Source organism: Cucumis melo, chromosome 10 (assembly GCF_025177605.1).
Source record: "Cucumis melo cultivar AY chromosome 10, USDA_Cmelo_AY_1.0, whole genome shotgun sequence".
Lineage (NCBI taxonomy): Eukaryota > Viridiplantae > Streptophyta > Magnoliopsida > Cucurbitales > Cucurbitaceae > Cucumis > Cucumis melo.
Window position 1 is genome coordinate 15,797,741 of NC_066866.1, and position 20,664 is coordinate 15,818,404.

A 20,664-nucleotide genomic window follows, 5' to 3' on the forward strand; every position below is an offset into this window, starting at 1 on the left:
ATCAATATCCACATAATCATTCGACTTGAAATGCAGTAGCGTAACAATCTGTTGGTTGTCTTTGGTTATGGCATTGTCATTAGCATTGAAGAAGCAGCCACGACTTTTGGCATCCATAACCAACTCTTCCCAAACCGAGTTACTGTTTGACAGTGTTTTGAAGTTTCCCAATATCCACAAACAGTACCTATTGCCAACTTAAATATATAACTTTGTTAGAATTCATAAATCAAACATATATATATAACACCATTGATCTTGTCTAATAAACATTCCATTTTTTTTCTTTAAAGAAAAACATTAAGCTTACGTTTACTCTTTCACGCAAACATTTTGCAATAATTTTTTTAAGAGCAAGTTTGTTTTCAAAACCAAAACCAATAAGTTGTGAAATCTAGACACAAAATGGTTTTTAGAAACTATTTTTAGTATTTCTATGTATTTGTTTTCAAAACTATTATATTTTATAAAAAATACTTGCTCTTGTTCTTTTTTTTTTTATTTTGGCTATGAATCAAATTATTATGATCCCAATTTTAGAAAAACCAACGATGATTGGCTACTTATAATTTTCCAACAATTAAACTCATAGATTTCTTGAAAACGAATGAACTTGATGAAGCCTATAAAAAAACCTTCCCCTATAAATTTATTGTTTATCTACATTGTATTTATTTTAAAAAATCTGAACTTGCTCAAGCCTACGTTTAATAATCGTTTCGAATTAATGTATTTAATATTATGCTGAATTTTGTTGGTGATCTTTTGGCCTTCCTTCAAGACCAAACATTTGAATAAAAATGAGCTAACATTTACGAATTAAAATCAAGTTTATAAAACTACCTTTTGTAGTTTGATTGACCTAATTATTTGAATGCTAGCTTTATTTAGTGGAACTTTTTGCCTCACAATTATTTTTAAAAGGTTGGGTAAAAAGCAAAAGGAAAACTATGATAAAGAGGTATATAGTAACATTTATAAGTTTAATTTTCAAATACAAAAGACAAACAAAATTATTATTAAATAGGGTCTTAATCAAGTATTAATATAACTTTAAAAAGTTGAGATTTATTGTACCCTTAAAAAAAGGGGGCGGGGAATTTTAAGTCTATGAAATGTTTAGGTTATCCATATGTACGTGAGTGTTCAAAACGTATTTATCATGTTTAACAAGTGTTGATCAAAGTGTCAATATATGTTAAAACAAATATGATTAAATAAAGGGGAGAAATTTTCTGTGTCAATATATGTTAAAACAACTATGATTAAATAAAGGGGCGAAATTTTCTTACATTGCTCTCAACCATGGCTGGCAATTGGCACTCATCACCTATGAGGATTGCATGCTTTATGTCAGCAAGTTGCATTGGAATAACACACTCACATTCTTTCAACTGTGCTGCTTCATCAATCACCAAAGCCTTCAATGGCTCTAATGACTTCGAATACAACTTAAACGAACCCGAAACCGTGCAAAAGAACAATGAAGCATTCTGAAAACAGAAATTCACAAATGGTTCTTTTATTTGTAGTTTGTGGAAGACCAAGCAAATCCATGGATTGTTGAACAGATTTCAAAACTACAATGCAATCATTTTTTGTCATCAAAAGCTCCTCATATTTGTTAAATAAGGATCCTCCACACGCATAAAGATCGGATGAAAATACCCTCTCAAGCTCCTCAGATTCAACCCAATTTTCAAACAACAAACTTTGGAAAGAATCAATTAAACTCATGAGGCAACTCATGTTCTCAAAATTGTACTTCAAAACACTCCTCGAAACATGAGTGCAAAAGATAGATATGCAATCCCGAAGTGACGATGCAATGACTTTAAACCTCGTTTGTACGAACTTGAGAAACGACATGTCATCATTGTCAACATCCTGAAATTGGAGAATACAGTCTTCGAGGAAATCGGTCATGGATGCAAAGCAATGCCTCCATCCAGTGAAGGGATTGAAACACTCTTGAAGCCTTTCGACTCGATAATCCAAGAAGATATATTTATCAGCAAATCAAACTTTAAGTTTTGACTTATTCCCGAACAAAAGAATGTCACCTAAACAACAAAAAATCACGTCAGATCCACACTTTTTCTCATGCATTTGTTTCACCAAAGCAAGAAACTTGGTGGCCAATTGCATTATTGCAGTGTTGGTTGGAGCACAAGCAACCGTCCGACACTGATTCCTCAATAATTGGAACAGCAAAATTCCAACGGTCATTGTTTTGCCTGTCCCTGGTGGACCCCATATGAGTTCAATCCCACATTTGTGCTTACAACTTATGGTTTTCAAACAAGACGCAATGGCTTTAGTTTGGGACTCGTTCAACATCGAGAACAAACTGCTCGTGTTGGATAATAGTTCACCACACTCATTGCAATGACGATTTGAGGAACTATTATTATTTTTATTGTTGGAGCTTAGAATTTGGTTGAAAATGGATGATTCGTTTTTGTTGTTCATATGGAGGGTATTCCATATTCTAATATAGGGAAGTATATTGACCAAATAGATTCGGAAGATGGGTTGTTTTGAGTCCAATTTGAAATTGGGTTGCCATGTTTTTAAGGTAAAGGAAGACATGAAGGTTTCGTTGTCGTCGTCGTGATCTTTGTTTGGGAAAAATGATGCGGAAGTCCATATTTTTCCGATTCTTCGCAAATCAGAAACGACATTTGGTTTGATATTGGACAAGATGAATATGTCTCCTTGAGTTAAGAATTCCTTGCGGCCATTTTTCCATTCCCTGATTTGAATGTTGGATAATCCTAACTCACTTGGATTGATCTCTTCTAAGGACATTACTTCAGTGAATGGAGCTTTGGAAATGGGATTCATGCTTGAGTGTAAGTTGGCTCGTACTTCTTCTAGCAATGGATTCATGAATGACTCGAAATATTGATCTAACGAATCAAAACACAATGGAATCGTTTTTATCTGCAAAAGTGATAATCATCATTAAATTTGTTATTGGTGAGCATTTTTTGGAAATTAATTAAGCCTACTAACACTGGCTTTCAATTATAAATTTATTTATTTTGTTATCTATTTTCCACCCATACATTTTCAAAAAATAAACCAAACCTAAAATCTAGAAATAAAACACTTTTTAAAAACTTATTTTTGTTTTACGAAAGGGACTAGAATTATTTCAAGTCGTACATTCATAAAATAAGCAAAACCGGCTCTAACAAATCTACATATATACCTTTTAGATAGAGTACTGGAAGAATGAAAATGAGATGAAAAGGTTTCAAATAATGGTAATGGTAAAGAATTGTTTGAAGAAAATCATAGTGTACGTTATACATATAGAAACAAAAATGAAAAGGGAATTGAAATAGATAAAGAACCTTGGATTTGAATAGGTGCTGGTTGAAAACATCTTCAAGGGACCAAGATTTGATAAGGTGAATAAGACTACTTTCATTGGATATTATTCTTGTTGGAGGAGGAGAATATTTTTTGGAATTCTTGTACCTTCTGATTGCTTTGTTACCTTTCTGATCATTTGGGATACTGGTGATGGCTAAAGATTCAAACTTTCCAACAAAAAACTAGTTCTGCTTCCACTTACCTCAAGAGTCTCTTCCATAATTTTTGTTATGAATATTATGATCTGCCAAGAAATGGAAAAGAAAACATAAGAGAGTAGATGAGAAAATGGAGGACATATATGGAGAAATTTTAAGTTTTTTAGAAAAAGTTACAGAGTAGAGTATTTATATATTAGTTATTATTTTATCGAGAACTGCAAGAGATTGCCTCTGGGGAACTCCTCGTTTCCTCTACTCTCATAACTCACACAACTCACAAACACAATTATTTGTGTATACAGTTTAGAAATAAATACATGGGAAGATAATTAAAGAGTTGGCTATATTATATTATTGGAAAATTGGGAAATCCACAAAAACTAGCCCCTTTTTGTTTTATATTTCAAAAGTAGTACACTTTTAGAAAATTCATAATTTTTTTTTCTTAGAGTCAATCTCGGTTGAGATCGACATGAGATTCTTCTCAAATTTAAAAAACTCTCTGATCTCACTCGACTATTAAAAATTTGAAATTGAGGTTAACTCCTTTCGAACCAAATTTGTCACAAGAATCCTTGTTCAGATTTTTCATAAATCGCAACACGGTACTAATTTAAATCATACTCTTTTCGAAACATTTAGGTTAACTGTTCTCGAATAATCCTGTCCTTGAGATGGCCCTAAGATCATATTGTATAAGCATTATGTCAATGCACTACTGGAACATTTGACTTGATTGACATTTGTAGTTTTAATTACTTGATGTTTTTTTTAAACAAGAAATGAGTGATTTCAAAGAAAAAAACGTCAAGAACTTTTATGAAAAGGCGGAGATAGGCCAATTTTCAACTTTATTGATGTTTTTCAAACGTTAAGTAATATGTATTTTTTCTAAAACGTCAAGTAATATTTATTAAATTTTTTACGTTTTCAAAACGTCAAGAATTTTTATAAATTCGACATTCTTGACATTTTTTAAACGTCGAGTGATATGTATTTTTCCTTGATGTTTTAAAAATAACGTCAAATAATATCTATTAAATTATTTACATTTAAAACGTTAAGAATTTTTATGAAAATCCAGAGAGGATAATTTTTTGAATTTCTTGACGTTTTTTAAAACATCACGTGAGATAATTTTTTTGACGTTTTAAAAACATCAAGTTTTATTAAATAAATAAAAAAACGTGTGGATTGAGTTTGTAAAATGCGTAGCAAACCCCCTAAAATGTCAATAAGTGCTAGCAAACGACAAGCTTGTTCACGAAATCGCAGTCTCCTTCGAAACACAAAAGACTTTCGTTGTGCTTTGTTCAAAATCGCCGTGCTCCGTTTGAAATCTCCGTGCACGATTCAAGTTTAAGGTTGACATGGGGACTGACCGTCGTGCCCTCCTCTATCTAGTGCTTAGTCCCAGTGTGAACCGTAAGTGTTTGCTTGAGTTTTGATTTGAGCCTCTAAGTGTTCTCTTGTAATGCCAAAAAAAAAAGTAAGATAATTTTTTTAAAAAGTAAGATAAGTTTGGAGTTAATTATTTTAGTTTTTTTAATTAGATTTCATTTATTGCGCGTATTTTTTATTTCATTTAATATAAATTGTGTGGTTTTTGGTGGAAGTTTGAATCTAATTAAACAATTTTGAGTGTTATTTAATTAATTTGGAGGAGTGGAAATTTGTTAGAGAGTTGATAATATGTACATATGGATACGGGGTCTTTTAAAAAATATATGTAACAAAGCGGCAAAATATTTACACTGTATGGAACAATTTCGAAAACGGAAAAAACTCACAAGCCCACAATAAAAAATACTAAAAATGTCTCATCAACGAGGCATGTAATATATTTGGTATATGGTCGTTTAGATTTGGCTATTGTTTAATACACGATTGTTTAAATTTCATATCTAAACGATTTTTTTCAAAATTCTTTGTACACGATCGTTTAATATGGTTATACGATCGTTTAGATTTTATACATGATCGTTTAAATTTGCTTTGGTACACAATAGTTTAGATTTGGCTATTTTTTTGTACATGATCATTTAGATTTAATTACCCAAATATAAACGACTTTTTTTTCAAAATCTTTTATATTTAGTACACAATGAGAAGAAAGGGAAAACCTGAAATATTTAAAAAATTATCATGTTCATGGCTTTTTTCATTTTGTTACACAGACCATAAATATTTTTGCAATTTGTTATATTTTATGAAAATTTCCCTATGGATATATATATTTATTTATTTATTGATGAAAAAAAAAGCTAATTATATTTGGGAAAATATAATTATTTAGGGGTCTTTTAAAAAATATAACAATGCGGCAAAATATTTACACCGTATATAACAATTCTAAAACGGAAAAAATCCAAAAGGCCACCATAGAAAATACAAAAAATGTCCCGTCAACAATGCACGTAATATATTTGGTAACACGCGTAATATATTTGGTACACGATCGTTTAGATTTAACTATTATTTGGTACACGATCGTTTAGATTTGTTTTTTTAATTCTATTGTTTAATTTGGTCACACGATCGTTTAATTAATTGGGTTACACAATCGTTTAGCCAAATCTAAACGATTTTTTTTTTTAAATTTGATACACGATCGTTTAAATTTTGATAAACGGTTTTTTTTTAAGATTCTTTATACACCTTTTTTTAAGATTCTTTAGATATGGTTACTCTAATCTAAACAACGTGTAGAAAGAAAAGAAAAAAGACGATGTAACAGCGAACAAAAAAAAGAAAAAAGAAGAAAGAAGAAGAAAGACATGCATGCAGCGAAAAAAAAAAGAGAAAAACAATAAAAATATGATAGAAAGAAATTATATTTGGTTGTCCAAATCTAAACTACGTAAAAAAACAAAAAGAAAGAAATGTGGAAAGAAATCGAAGCTTAAAAAAGAAGAGTAAGGAAAGAAAACCATGAAAAAATCGGAGAGAGAAGAAAAAAGATGCAAAAACGAACCTAAAATATTAAAAAAATAGCTAACTTTATTAGTTTTGTTGCGTAAATATTGTAGTAGTTTGTTATATTTACGAAAGTTTTTTATTTATTTAAGTAAAAAATATTATATTTAAGGAAGAAAATAGAGATAAATTAATTGTTGAACGATAATTATCCAAAGAGAGGATATTTGTTGAAAAAAATAAAATAAGAAAATAATTATATTTTAATTATTTCGTGGGTAAGGAAAATTTAAATGATGGGAGAGAAGGTTTTATTTGTTGGAGAATTAAAAAAAAAAAGAAAGATATTTGAAAAAGGAAAAAGAAATAAAACTTAATAATAAAATTTATTATTATAATTATTTTATTTTATTTAAAATGGAATCTTGGGCTGAGTGAAGTTAAAAGAAACAAAAATTTAATCTTCTTCTTCGTTCAACCTACCGCCGCCCCTCCCTCATCTATTCTGCCTCGCATAAATCGCCGCCGCCACCATCTGACGACATTCGACCTCAGTCGATGCTCAGGCGAATCCGCACGTCCAGACGTTCCCTCTGCGACGAAGTCGAGCGTCACCTCTCCGTTCGCGAAGTCCTCCGTCGTTGCAACCCAAGCCGTGTGCCTTGATGTGTAGTAAGTTTGACAGTGTAACTTGTTATAAAATGCTCAAAAATCACGTTTTAGATGTCTCGGGTTACGAAAATAATGATAGGAGCTTTTCAAGAGAATCATGATGACTACTAACCTACATCACTTTCGATAGTCTTAATTTGAAGATAAAATTGAGTATCATCACGAAGCCAAGCCTTTTTCTTATCTTTTGGTGGCTCCTCAGTCTCATGATCATCCTGTGTACTAAGTACAATTGAATCGTGCGACGCCAATCATAGTAGTTAGATCCTTTTAATTTGTGTTGAGTTATCTTCGATGCTAAGGGAATAACATTAGACACAATAGTATGCTTCACCCACCCATTACAAGCTAACCAATAGGTTGTAGATGTCACAAGTGAAAAATAACAAATAAAAAATGAAATCAAGGTTAAACTGAAAAGCATAACAACTCCAAATTGATACAAAAACAAGAACAAACCCTAAGCACAAGAGGATATTTTCGAATAACTTCACACCCTGAGTAGATTTCAACGATACCAAATGCATAGACTTGTCGAAAAATGCAAACTGAGATGAACTCAATGGATGAAAACAAAAATGTAGCTTCCACGCGCTCTCACACGCCAATGTGAAGAGACAGAATACTCATCATAGAGACAGACTTAGGAGGAGGACGATGGTGCTCCTCTTGAGATGGGCGGTATTGACAAACAACCACTCGAAGATGACCTAAATTTAAACCCTAATGGAGAGTGAAGTGGTCAAACTAATATTTCCAAACTCTAGATGCTCTGATACCATGTACTTTGTACTTGTGGAGAATATAATGATCTTATTCTCTAATAAAAGGGAAGATACATATATATAGGCAACTAAAAAACCCTAATTTAGGAAATGTAAAATTACAGTGAAGGGTGACTATACATAATTAGAATATAAACACATATTATAACAATTGACTATGCTCATAAGCGCCTTTTTACCACAGTAAAGGTTCACAGGTAAAACACTATCTTGAAGAAGATCACCCAAAACTTCCTTCTACCAGATTTCTTCACAGATTCCCAAACTCATAGCTATTCAGCTTCAATAATGCTTCTAACAACAACACTTTGCTTCTTACTTCTCCAAGGTATAATGCTCAGAGGTAGATTTGTTGTCAATAATCGATCCTGCCCAATCGAAGTCCGGCATAAGTCTCAATGCATTTCCTTTAAGTTTTCTTGGACATCAGACCTTTACCTGGAGAGCGTTTCAAATATCTTAGAATTCGATTCACAACTTCCATATATTTTTCATAGGGTGGCTACTTAAACTGACTAACACTGACAACATAGGAAATATCTAATCTAGTGTGAGGCAAGTAAATCAACTTTCCCACAAGATGCTAATACCTCTCTTTATCAATAAAAACTTTGTCAACAAAACCTCTAGTTTTGCATTGAATTTAAAAAGAGTATTGGCAAGTCTACATCTAATCATACCTGTTTATTTTAACCGGTCAATGGTGTATTTGCGTTGTGAGATAAAGATCCCTCCCTTGATCTTGTCACCTCCATTCCAAGGACATTTTCTTTTTAGCCAGGTGATCTCAACTGTATCATCTTCTGATAAGACAACGTCATTTACATACACAATTAGAACAATAATTTTCCTAGATACCGACCATTTTGTAAACAATGTAAGATTAGAGTGTTCTTCAGTGAGACCTTGGGACTTAACAAATGTAGTAAACATGTTGAACCACGCTATTGGGAATTTTTTCAAACTGTACAAAGTCTTCCTGAGCTTACATACTTGACGATCAAATTGAGCTTTTGTCACACCCCTTCTCGGACTACCTGCTACCTTAGACCGAAAGATGGCATGAAGCCGACGAACAACACTTTTCTGTACCTGTATCTGTCGACTCTTCTTAAAACTTTAATGTGATGAACTTGCCAATCTAGTATATAAACTATTATACATGCAACAAAACACAGTGGATCCTAAGCTAGTCAAACACATACATGAAGTGTACCTCAAAATTTACCGATTTTACGAGTAAACCTAAAGATAACTTTGGAAAGGGTAAAGGGTGAGCTATGAAGCTCAGTGAGTGACTCGGTTTAAAACTATGAATTTAAAGATAAGAGCACGTGAAAACTTTACACATATAAATCTGTTTATACAAGTCGTAAATGTAAACATGTAGTAGTAGGAATAGCTTCCTCAAATACTCAGCATGTTCGTCATTGAAATCTAGCAAGGCATATCAAGTATATCAAAGCATTTTAACTAACATGACAAATCTACGTTGTGTAAGGTACACCCAGTACAACAACGTTTACAAGCTCTATGATGTATTGGGGTCCGCCAACACTCCCATCGTCTTTGTCGTAGTGGAACCCGCCCAACACTCACGACAGCATCGTTGTTACGAAGTACACTCAACATCAACAACGGAATTTAACCAGTGTGCACACGGTAATCTCTAGCCTCAGGCTCAAGATCTCAGTCATGTAGTTAATGAAAATTTCATAAATCAACTAAAAATATTAAAAAATGTCTGCTTGTAAATTTTACACAAAGCTCGAACTTTACTCAGCTCTTTCGTGGAAAACTGTAGTTCTTAAAACAAAACTTCTTACTAATTCATGCTTTGCTTAAAACATTGTGGTTTAAATACTTTCCAAACATTTAATATTTACGTGCCAGCATAAATTTCTTTAAGAAATCTAGTCTCCAAATGTATACTTAAAAATAGTCATGAAATTCAAATACCTTTCATAGCTTCGTAAGTAAACATTTATCGCATTCAATCATAATAACAGTTATGGAAAATATTTCAAAGTTGGTTTGTCACTCACCGTTTTGGGCTAGATCCTTGGTCTATAAGCTCGGTTTAATTCTTCTCGGCCTGCCAAGAACCCAACCGAGTATTAGAACTCTAAACATTCTTGTTTTCTAAAGATATACATAACATGTCACACCAAAGATGACGCTCACGAAAACAAAGCTTAAGAAATAAAATCCTATTTCAACAACTCTCTGAAATTTCCAGATTTCTAACATAAACTTCAAATGACTATAACTTTCTCAATACTTAACCAAAATGAGTGTTCTTTATATCAAAATATTTATTTTGAGATCCTCTAAAACTTACCTGAAGACATGTAAATTTGATTCCCCGTGCATAAACTCAGATAATCCTTGAAACAGAACCACTTCCAGAATCGCACGCACACGACCTCTTTAACTTGTCCCTACAATTTAACTGATTTTTAGTCATTTTTTGTTCACGATTTCTTCATGAAAGTTGTAGTAAATTGAATAAGATTTTCGACCATACCAAATAGAGATCCGAACTCCACCGGTACACTCTAAAATAAAAGAAAAACAAGAGACCTCCTGATTTCGAGTGAAAACCAACTGCCCTGTTTTCTTCATCAAAAAGCACCCAATGATTATCCGAATTTGCTCCAAATTTCTTCATAAAGTTTGTTTGAAAATGAGTTAACTTTCAGTAAATGTAAACCTTACCTCTTAATTCCTTTTGAAGAGTTCAAACCGAATTAAAAATAAGTGATGTGCAGAATGAACCAAAATTTAGCCATGGATACACTTTGCTTGAGTTCTCCTCCTCTTCTTCAACCTCAAAATTCTAGTAAAATTGCTCTTCTTCTTCCAAACTCTCTCTTAAATGTTCTCTGCAAATTGAAGAAGGAAAAGAATGGAAGTTGGATGAGAATGTTTCTTCAAAATGCTTGGCGGTGAAGGGAAGAGAAGAAGAGGAAGAAAAGAAAAAATGAAATTTTCTTCTCTTTTTCTTCTTTTTATCCTTTCTTTTTTTTCTTTTATTTAATTTATTTAATAAAACCATTTAATATATAAATATATATATATATATATTTACACTTAATTTTCATTTTTTTTTCGACATTTAAAGAAAATTAAACCAAGAAAATATCAGGTTTACAACTTACCTTCCCCTTAGAAAATTTTGTCCTCGAAATTTAGAATGTCCTTAACTTAAAAGTATCGGGTATCTCTTTTTCATCTGATCTTCCTGTTCATAAGTTGTCTCTTCCACTCCATGATGTCTCCACAAAACCTTTATGAGTGGAATCGTTTTATTTCTCAAAACTTGTTCCTTCCTGTCGAGAATCTGAACTGGTTCTTCAACATAACTCAAATCTTCTTTTAATTCAACGGGTTACTCTTGGAACACATGTGATGGATCTGGTATATATTTTCTTAACATGTATACATGGAAAACATCATGTATTCGTGCAAGTTCTATTGGCAACTCAAGTCTATACACTGCTGGTCCCACTCGTTTCGTTATCTGATATGGCCCAATATATCTAGGACTTAACTTACCCTTTCTTCTGAAACGAATAACACCTCGTCATGGAGATAATTTCAAGAAAACTTGATCTCTAACTTGGAATTCTAGGTTTCTTTGTCGCTTATCCGCATAACTTTTCTGTCGATCTTGGGCTATCCTCATATTTTCTCTGATCAACTTAATATTGTTTGTCGTAATCTGAACCAACTCAAGACCTACTAACTTTTGCTCTCCCACTTCATTCCAGCAAACAGGAGTTCTGCATGGTCTCCCGTATAAGGCCTCATATGGTGCCATACCGATACTAGACTGATAGCTATTATTATAAGCAAACTCCATAAGTGACAAGTGGGTATCCCAACTTCCTTTAAGTTGAAGGACACATGCTCTCAACATGTCCTCTAAAGTTTGGATGGTCCCCTCGGACTGACCATCTGTGTAGGGATGAAATGATGTACTAAACTTTAGTCTTGTTCCCATTCCTTTCTGTAAACTAGGCCAAAATTTAGAAGTAAACCTCGGATCCCTGTCTGAAACTATGGACACTGGTGCTCCATACTGACTCACAATCTTATCAACATATAATCTAGCTAGCTGGTCTAACGTAGATGTCGCTTTAATCGATATAAATCGTACCGTCTTGGTGAGTCTGTCTACTATTACCCATATACCATCATGTCCACTGGATGTACGAGGTAATCCAAATAGAAAATCCATAATAATATGCTTCCATTTCCACTTTGGCACTGGCAAATGATTAAGAAATCCTCTGGCCTCTGTCTTACTGGTTTAACCTGTTGACAAATCAAACATCAATCAACATATTCAGCTATCTCTTGCTTCATTCCAGGCCACCAATAAGTCTTCTTTAAAGTTCTGTACATCTTGGTGCTACCTGGATGCATAGCGTAAGCTGAATTGTGAGCTTCTTCTAGAATAACATTCTTAAGCTCACTGATATTCGGAACACATACTTTCCTGTTTAACAATGGCTCCATCTGTTCTCAGCTCAAACTCCACCTCTAAGCCTTTCTTGGATTTCCCAAGCTTCTTCTGTAAATTACTGTCCTCTGGCTGTCTTCTTACGATCTCAGTTACTAAAGAAGACCGAACCTGAAATTGTGCTAAGAGACTTCCTGAATCCTCTGTAGTTACTACTACCTTAGAACCTCTTAACTCATTCAACAAAGCTACTTGAATACCACACAAGACACTCTTCGGAAGTCTTGACTTCCTACTTAATGCATCCGCTACTACATTAGCCTTACCTGGATGATACTCTATAGTACAATCATAATCTTTAATCAGTTCTAGTCATCGCCTTTATCTCAGATTTAGCTCTTTCTGATCAAAAATATACTTCAAACTTTTATGATCTGTGAAAATATGACACTTTTCCCCAAACAAATAGTGTCTCTAGATTTTTAGTGCTAAAACAACTGTTGCTAGCTCAAGATCATGGGTAGGGTAATTACACTCATGCTCCTTTAACTGCCTTAAAGCATAAGCTATTACATTCTCATCTTGCATAAGCACACAACCTAATCCTAGCCTTGAAGCATCACAATAAATCACATAGTCCTTCCCTGTTACAAGAAGTGCCAAAATAGGTGCTGTAACTAGTCTTTTCTTCAATTCCTGAAAACTTTGCTCGCATTTATCTGACCACTCAAACTTAGCATTCTTCCTTGTCATAGCGGTCAAAGGCAATGCCAATCGAGAGAAATCCTCAATAAAACGCCTATAGTATCCTGCCAAACCCAGGAAACTACGTACTTCTGTCGCACTAGTTGGTCTTTCCCAATTGACAACCGCTTCTACTTTTTGTGGATCGACACCAACTCCTTTTGCTGAAACTACATGCCCCAAAAATACTACTTGTTCCAACCAGAACTCACATTTGCTGAACTTAGCGTACAACTGTTTATCGCGTAGAGTCTGTAGAACAATCCTCAGATGTTCCTCATGGGATTCTCTATCGACCGAGTAAACTAATATATCATCAATGAACACAATCACAAACTGATCTAAATACTGATGGAAGATCCTGTTCATGAAATCCATGAAAACCGCTGGCGCATTCGTTAAACCGAATGGCATAACTCGAAACTCATAATGTCCATACCTCGTTTTAAATGCTGTCTTAGCAATATCTGATTCTCTCACCTTCAACTGGTGGTATCCTGATCTTAAGTCAATCTTAGAGAACAACGATGCTCCCCTTAGTTGATCAAATAAGTCATCGATGCGTGGTAAAGGATACTTGTTACGTATTTTAACCTTGTTTAACTGTATATAGTCAATACATAATCTGAGGGTACCATCTTTCTTTTTCACAAATAGCATTGGTGCTCCCCACGGCGAAACACTAGGCTTGATGTATCCCTTGTCAACTAGTTCTTATAACTGCATCTTCAATTCTTTTAGCTCGCTTGGAGCCATTCTATACGGTGCTTGTGAAATAGGTGATGTTCCTGGTAATAATTCAATGGTGAATTCAATCTCTCTATCAGGTGGCAAACCTGACAAATCATCTGGAAATACTTCAAGAAACTCTTTCACCACAGAAACATCTTCTGGCTTTAGCTTTTCTCTCTGCACTACTACGATGTGTGCAAGAAATGCTGTACAACCCTTCCTCAGCAATTTCTCAGCTTTCAAAACTGAGATTAAACTTCTAGAAACAACCTTCCTCATACCTTTAAAAACCACTTCAGCAAAGCCTGGGTTTCTGAAAACCACTTCCTTCCTATGGCAATCCATAGATGCATAGTGAGCAAATAAGAAATCCATTCCTAAAATTACATCTAACCTCTGCAACTCTTGTGGTAGCAAGTCCACTAGCAGACTGATACCTTATACTAAAATTTCACAATTACGCAACACCTCATTAACAAATAAAACGTCACTAACTAGAGTGTATATAGTTAACCCCTCAGATAAAGGCTCTAGCATTCTATTCAGCTTAGTCAGAAATATACTAGAAACAAAGGAATGCGTAGCACCTGGATCAAATAAAACATCTGTAGGTACATTACAAATAAGAATCATACAGTAATAACGTCTGGTGCGTCCTCCGCTTCTTGTTGAGTCATAGCATAGACTTTTCCCTGTTGCCTAGGTCTTCCAACAACTCCTTTTTGCCTCGCACCACTGGTGCCCTCTGTTGGAACCACTGAAACTCTCGATTGCTCAACTGTCTGGGACCCAACTCCCTGATCTCTCTGAACTGTCATGTTCAACTGCGGACAATCTTTCTTGAAATGTCTTTGCTGTTCGGACTGGTAACATACATCGGCACCTACCAAAACCTAACCCCGATGGTTCCTGCCACAACTTGTGCATGGTGTTCACCTGACTGTACTAGCAACAGACTTCTGACCTGGTTGCGATCTTACTGTTGATCTAGAGGGTTGACTAGGTATTCTCTGGCTCTGTCTCTGAAAAACACTACCATAACTCACGTTCCTCGATGCTTGGCCTCCAGAGCGATTCTTAAAATCTTGATGGCTTGAAATATTTATCCCAGGCGTGAACCTCCGCTGCTCACGACCTCTAAATCCACTAGCTGTTGAAGTCCCACGACTAAGCTCTACTGCTGATTTCTCTTATGTTATACTCTACTCCACACGAAGGGCAGTCTCTACTAACTGATAGTTTTCCTACATATTGCTTAAGTCTAACATATATCTGCATTGATATGTTTTTGGGGCATCGATTGTTTTGGGCATTGACTGTCTAGTGCAAAATATAGTCGTGTGCATTTATGGCTGTTTGTTAACCTCGATTTTGCCCCTGATTCTAGGATATTTCATAGGTTCAAAGTACAGTGTATTTTAGTTGGATCGATCATAGGCAAGTGGCTGGATTTTGAAAACACAATGTATTTTGCAAACTCGGTTATTTGGTTATATCGTAACTAAATCTGAAATTTATTTGCTGGAGGAAATTGCAGCAAATTTCTCTATATTAATGGAATATCATTCATATCCTCAATTAGTTATCCCATCATATCATAACTGAAACTGAATCTTTAATAAATATTAATATGTTTATTTACAAACATTTCAGAATTATATAGTTAAGTAATACATAATATCTATTTTTAATAACATTTCAAATTATATAGTTAATTAATCCATAATATATATTTTAATTAGATTCTTAAAATACAAGACAATATAGAATTTTTCGAAATATGTATTTCTAATAAGGTTTGAAAATATATTTGTCATCTTTTTCCTTTTTATTATTTTAAATTGTATCTTTATATGTTTATTTTCTACATACTACTACAAAAACAGACTCTTTTGATGGTTTTAAATTGTCAAGAATGATTATTCTTGACGGTTTTAAAATCGTTATTGAATCAATTGTCAAGAAAGACAAAGTTATTGACGGTTGCTAAAAACGTCAAGAATGGTGAACGTTAACAGTTTATGACCGTCAAGTATTCAATTTTTCATGATAGTTTAGAACCGTCAAGAATGTGAGCATGCATAACAGAAACCGTAAAAAATATGAATATTTATGACATTTTAAAATCGTCAAGAATACATTTTTTCATGACATTTATTAAGCGTCAAGAAAGTGATTGTTTATGACATTTTGTAACCGTCAAGAGTATCCTTTTTCATGACATTTAAGAACCGTAAAAAATGTTGTTGTTTATGACATTTTGAAACCGTCAAGAAAGCTATTGTTCATGACATTTCAAAACCGTCAAGCAATTTTCCTTTTTTTAATTGTAATTTATTTATATTTTTGTTCATGTATTATGCTCTCATTGGTTCTATATAGTGGTCCAACAATTGTTCCATTTTAAATGCATATAAACAATAAATATTCATCAAATGACAACTCAACATCATCTATTCATATCATTTCCAAAACTTTGCATCATATTCATATCATTTACAAAACCAATATAAACAATTTCATCAGATTTTTAAGAATTCAACTAAACATCATCTAATTAACTAACTTAGCCCAAAAGTATATCATCTCCATATATAAAGTTTCATAATATGGCAACCCCCCTACATATGAACAATTCACCTAAACCCTAAACCACAGCAAAGTCTCAAAAGTATATCAATCAACCCCCTCCATACGAACAATTCAAAAAATCAGCCACAAAAAAAGTTTCCTGCTTCAGAATCACAAATAAGTCGTAGATCATATGTATGAACCCAAAAACTCAGCCAACTCAACTCGCACCTCATCTAACTCGGCCTGTGAGTATGATTTTCGTGTATCAATCTGTAAACATGCAAAATAAATTAATTAGTATTCATGAAAATTATTATACCTACAAAAGAAATAGTTTGATATATAACATACCGAATCCGAGATGACAATGTTTTTTCCCTATTTACAATTTCTCTCATAAACTTCATGACATAGTATCCACATGCGGTGCTCCCGACTTGTAGTGGACACTATAAAATCAATAAATTAGAATAACGGACTAATCCTAATTGCTAGTAGTCTACAAAATACAATGAATTTAAATATTTATACTTGCCTTTACTGTTCGCCATAAAGTTTGTTTCCTGCTTTTATTAATGTTCTTTTGCGAGTGAAATATCGCTATTGCATTGTTTTGCCAAGATAAGATTGCACATATAGAATATTGTACATGCATTAGAATTAATAGCACTACATGATACAGAAGATTAACTTACGTGTCGGTTACATATCTTGTAGTTACTTTAGATGTCGTCCTTAGCGAGTCAAGAAAAAACATTGTATCCTCATACGCATTTATGGCAAGCAGTGCCCAATGACCCCCTAATTATACAAAAATGTAAGTACTATTTTATTGTCAATGCAACCGATAAACTAATTGAACTTACCCAATATTAAAGGGAGTAAGAACTACTTGGTTTTCTTTTGACACCATCAATCTACTACACAAGTTTCAAATTCGAGATTATTGTGTGTTTCTAAAAGAGATGGGGGACGGATCTACAAAGACATACTGCACATTTTCTTTCGAACCAAGAACAGATAAATACAAGTACCTACAAAATATATAAACTCGTAAACAAGATACATAAATTTAGATGCAAAGAAATGAATTTGACTTACATCATATAGGCCACCAATGTAAACGTTTTAACTTCGTTCATGTTACAAATATCAATGATATCCTCTCGAAGCACATAATTGTTTCGACTAATACCAAAAATATCAGCGGGTAGTGGAAAAGTGATGCTGGAATGTTTCTCCATTACCTTCTCAGCGTATCTGAGAATCAACTTTAACGCTAATGGCAAAGTTAATGTCGACTCACATACAACTTCTCTTTCCGTAGGCATTTTTATTAAGCCTCTCTCCTAATTCAAGAACATCCACATTCAGTACCAATCTCTTCAACTGTTGCATTCAACTCACCGACACCAAGTTCTTCATTAAAACCATCCATATAATATTATTCGAAGGTTGTTAATCAAAATGAAGAAACAATTAGCATGATATACAAGTTTTAAACAATAAATAATGAAATGAGATAAATGAACGTAATAAAATTATGGTCTAGTTGTCTGAAATTTTGAAAACACACCATTATAATATTATGTTGGTATCCATGTGCCTTCACAATCTGATCTTACCTACATTGAGATTGAAGGGATAAAAAACCCTTTACAGCGGAATAATTAAAGAGACCAATACAATTTTAATTGGAACCTCAAAATACTAATACATTGACAAAATAATTATAAAAATAATTTATATGGCTAAACATGCTTTCAAGAAAATACAGAGAAGAAGAACTTACGCTCATTGACGAAACTGAATCTGCCAAACACCAATTTGGGACATCACCACTTGGAAACCTTCATATTCTCTGATTTGAGATAATTTGTGGGAACCAAATTGGATTAAGAGAATTTTTCTTTTACAGAGAAAAAATTTTCAAAGAGAATCGATGTCCATCCAAAATCACAAAACTCCCTTTTGTTTTAGTTACGCGAAAAATTCGCTCTTCTTCAGACGGAAGAAGTGAGAAGTTGAGAGAATAAATAGGAACGTGGAAAAACCACCCACGTTGCCTATTAATTTAATAAATCAATATTAAATTAATATATATTAAAATAAATAATTAATTAAATCATATTTAATTAATATTTTCATTTAAATCATATTTAAATGAATATCTCTCGCATAACCTATAGTTTTAATTTAATTAATTTAATTAAATCAAATTAAACTAAACTATTAATTAATTCTCCAATTAATTAATTTCTAAATTAAATATCTTATAATTAATTTTATCCAAAATTTGAATCATATTCAAATATAAATTTCTCTCATAACATATAGTTTTAATATGTATCACATACACATTAAATTTTAACCTATAGTTTTAATATGAATCTAATTCACATTAAATTAATATTTGAACTCATTCAAATATTTCATTCTCTCATAATATAATTTTGAATCATATCCAAAATTAAATTTATATAATAAAGTCTAATTAAAATGTAAACTTTATATTATAATGTATCAACATACATTATATTAATTCTCAAAGTAAATTTGAACATTTCAAATTACAACCAATATAAATATATCTCATTACTCTTTATGAGCTAGGAAGAGGACCTAATGGACTTACAGATCAGAAGCTACAATGATATGAGATTAATTGGCTAAACTCATTAACCACGTTAATCAATATTCGTTAACTGTGTGTACACTCCACTAAAGACTCACAGCTGAACTCTTCTCACTGTAGACATATTTATGTGTCCACGGATATAGACAAATACCAGTAAGTTAGTCCTTCACAAGTGTTCGTAACACCAGCTGGGTTAAATTACTGTTTTACCCTTGAGTTACTTATAGTTCTTAAATATCAGTGCTCCTCTAATGAACAACCTGTTTATGGTCCAATCACTAAACTGAAACCCCTCTCGTGCCATAAAGAGGGTAGAGTTGTTTGTTCAAGTCTCAGAGACACCATTTAAGGGAACACTTATCTACCTACCCTAAAGGTGGACCTCTGCATGTCACGATCAACCTGTCCTTAAGGTAATTGGCCCTATGTTATTAACCATCAATTTAACTAATTAAGTTGCAGAAACCAAAGCTAAACGAAAGAAGAAGCAAAACAAAACTTTGTTTATATAGAAATTGAAGTTGGAGGCCTTTTTTTAGTTGAGAGGATTTTTCGTGAACGACCACTGTTTTTTCGAGGGTTATAGTGTCTGAGGCTTTACGTCAATGGAGATGAAGAAAAAGAATGAAGGAAGGTTTTGTAATTGGCTTTAATGGAGATGAAGAAGATAAACGAATTTGGGGGGAAATTGGGGATTTGATGACTTTTAATTGCTTTGATTGTTTTGATAAGGTAAAATTAAAGGGAGAGCTTAAATGATTGTGGTTGGGGAGCCTGATTCAATCATGGAGTATTTTTGTTTTGAAATAATTATATTTGAGATGTGAGTTTTTCCACTAGAGTAGGGGCATTAGAGACATTTTTGTTGCAGTCTTTTTTTTTTTTCATTTTTTTATGATTTTTCTATATTAATAATTTAAATTAATTTTCGCCATTTATTCTTGTATCCAACTCAATTCAAGTTTTCATATAGAAAAATTGGGCTAAAGAAGATAATAGACCTAAACCCAAGTTCAATAAGCAAATGAGTCTAAGTCCAAGCCCAACCAACATATGAACCCAAGTCTAAGTCCAACAAGCAAATAGAGCCAAACCTATAAAAATTCTCTATAAATAGAGATCTTCAACTTTTAAGAAGTTTTGGATTGTATTAAGGAGAAAGCATCAATATAAAAATATTAGAGAATATTACTCCTTAGAACAAGAAGTTTTGAATCTTCAATATACAGATCTAATTCCACGAAAACAGTGCTAAATATTAAACATATTTATAAGGAAAATATTTTCAAAAATATTGAAATTATTTATAAAATTATGAATGTTTGGAAGTTGAATGAATGACCGCTCGGACAAGACTTAGTTTAAACACGTTTCCCCACCATCCAGCAGACTAAAGATTTTAGAAAATATAAAAAATGAGAATAATTCAAATGTAAACAGAACTTAGAGATACCTAACCGAAAATAACAATCGACGCTTTTACATTATCTATATATATCTTAATTCATATTATAAATTCAATACACAAATTTCGTATATTTAATTTATCAAATCTTCCTAGTTTTTACAAAACAATTTGTCTTAATTTCT

At 32.9% G+C, this 20,664-nt stretch overlaps 1 long non-coding RNA gene across 6 annotated transcripts in view; it reads right to left on the bottom strand.

Moving 5' to 3' along the window:
* Window positions 1-6,959: 6,959 nt before the first annotated feature.
* Window positions 6,960-20,664, bottom strand: part of LOC107991707 (uncharacterized) — an 84,776-nt gene continuing 71,071 nt past the window's right edge. For 5 of the 6 annotated variants that reach the window (XR_007824253.1, XR_007824255.1, XR_007824254.1 and 2 more), the window contains 3 exons: window positions 8,824-8,955; window positions 8,599-8,721; window positions 7,475-8,356 (listed from right to left, as the gene is read on the bottom strand). This is a non-coding gene — a long non-coding RNA (uncharacterized LOC107991707). Of the gene's footprint in view, window positions 7,123-7,245; window positions 8,357-8,598; window positions 8,722-8,823; window positions 9,164-20,664 lie in introns of those variants that run through there. The other variant, XR_007824252.1, reaches the window with a different exon arrangement.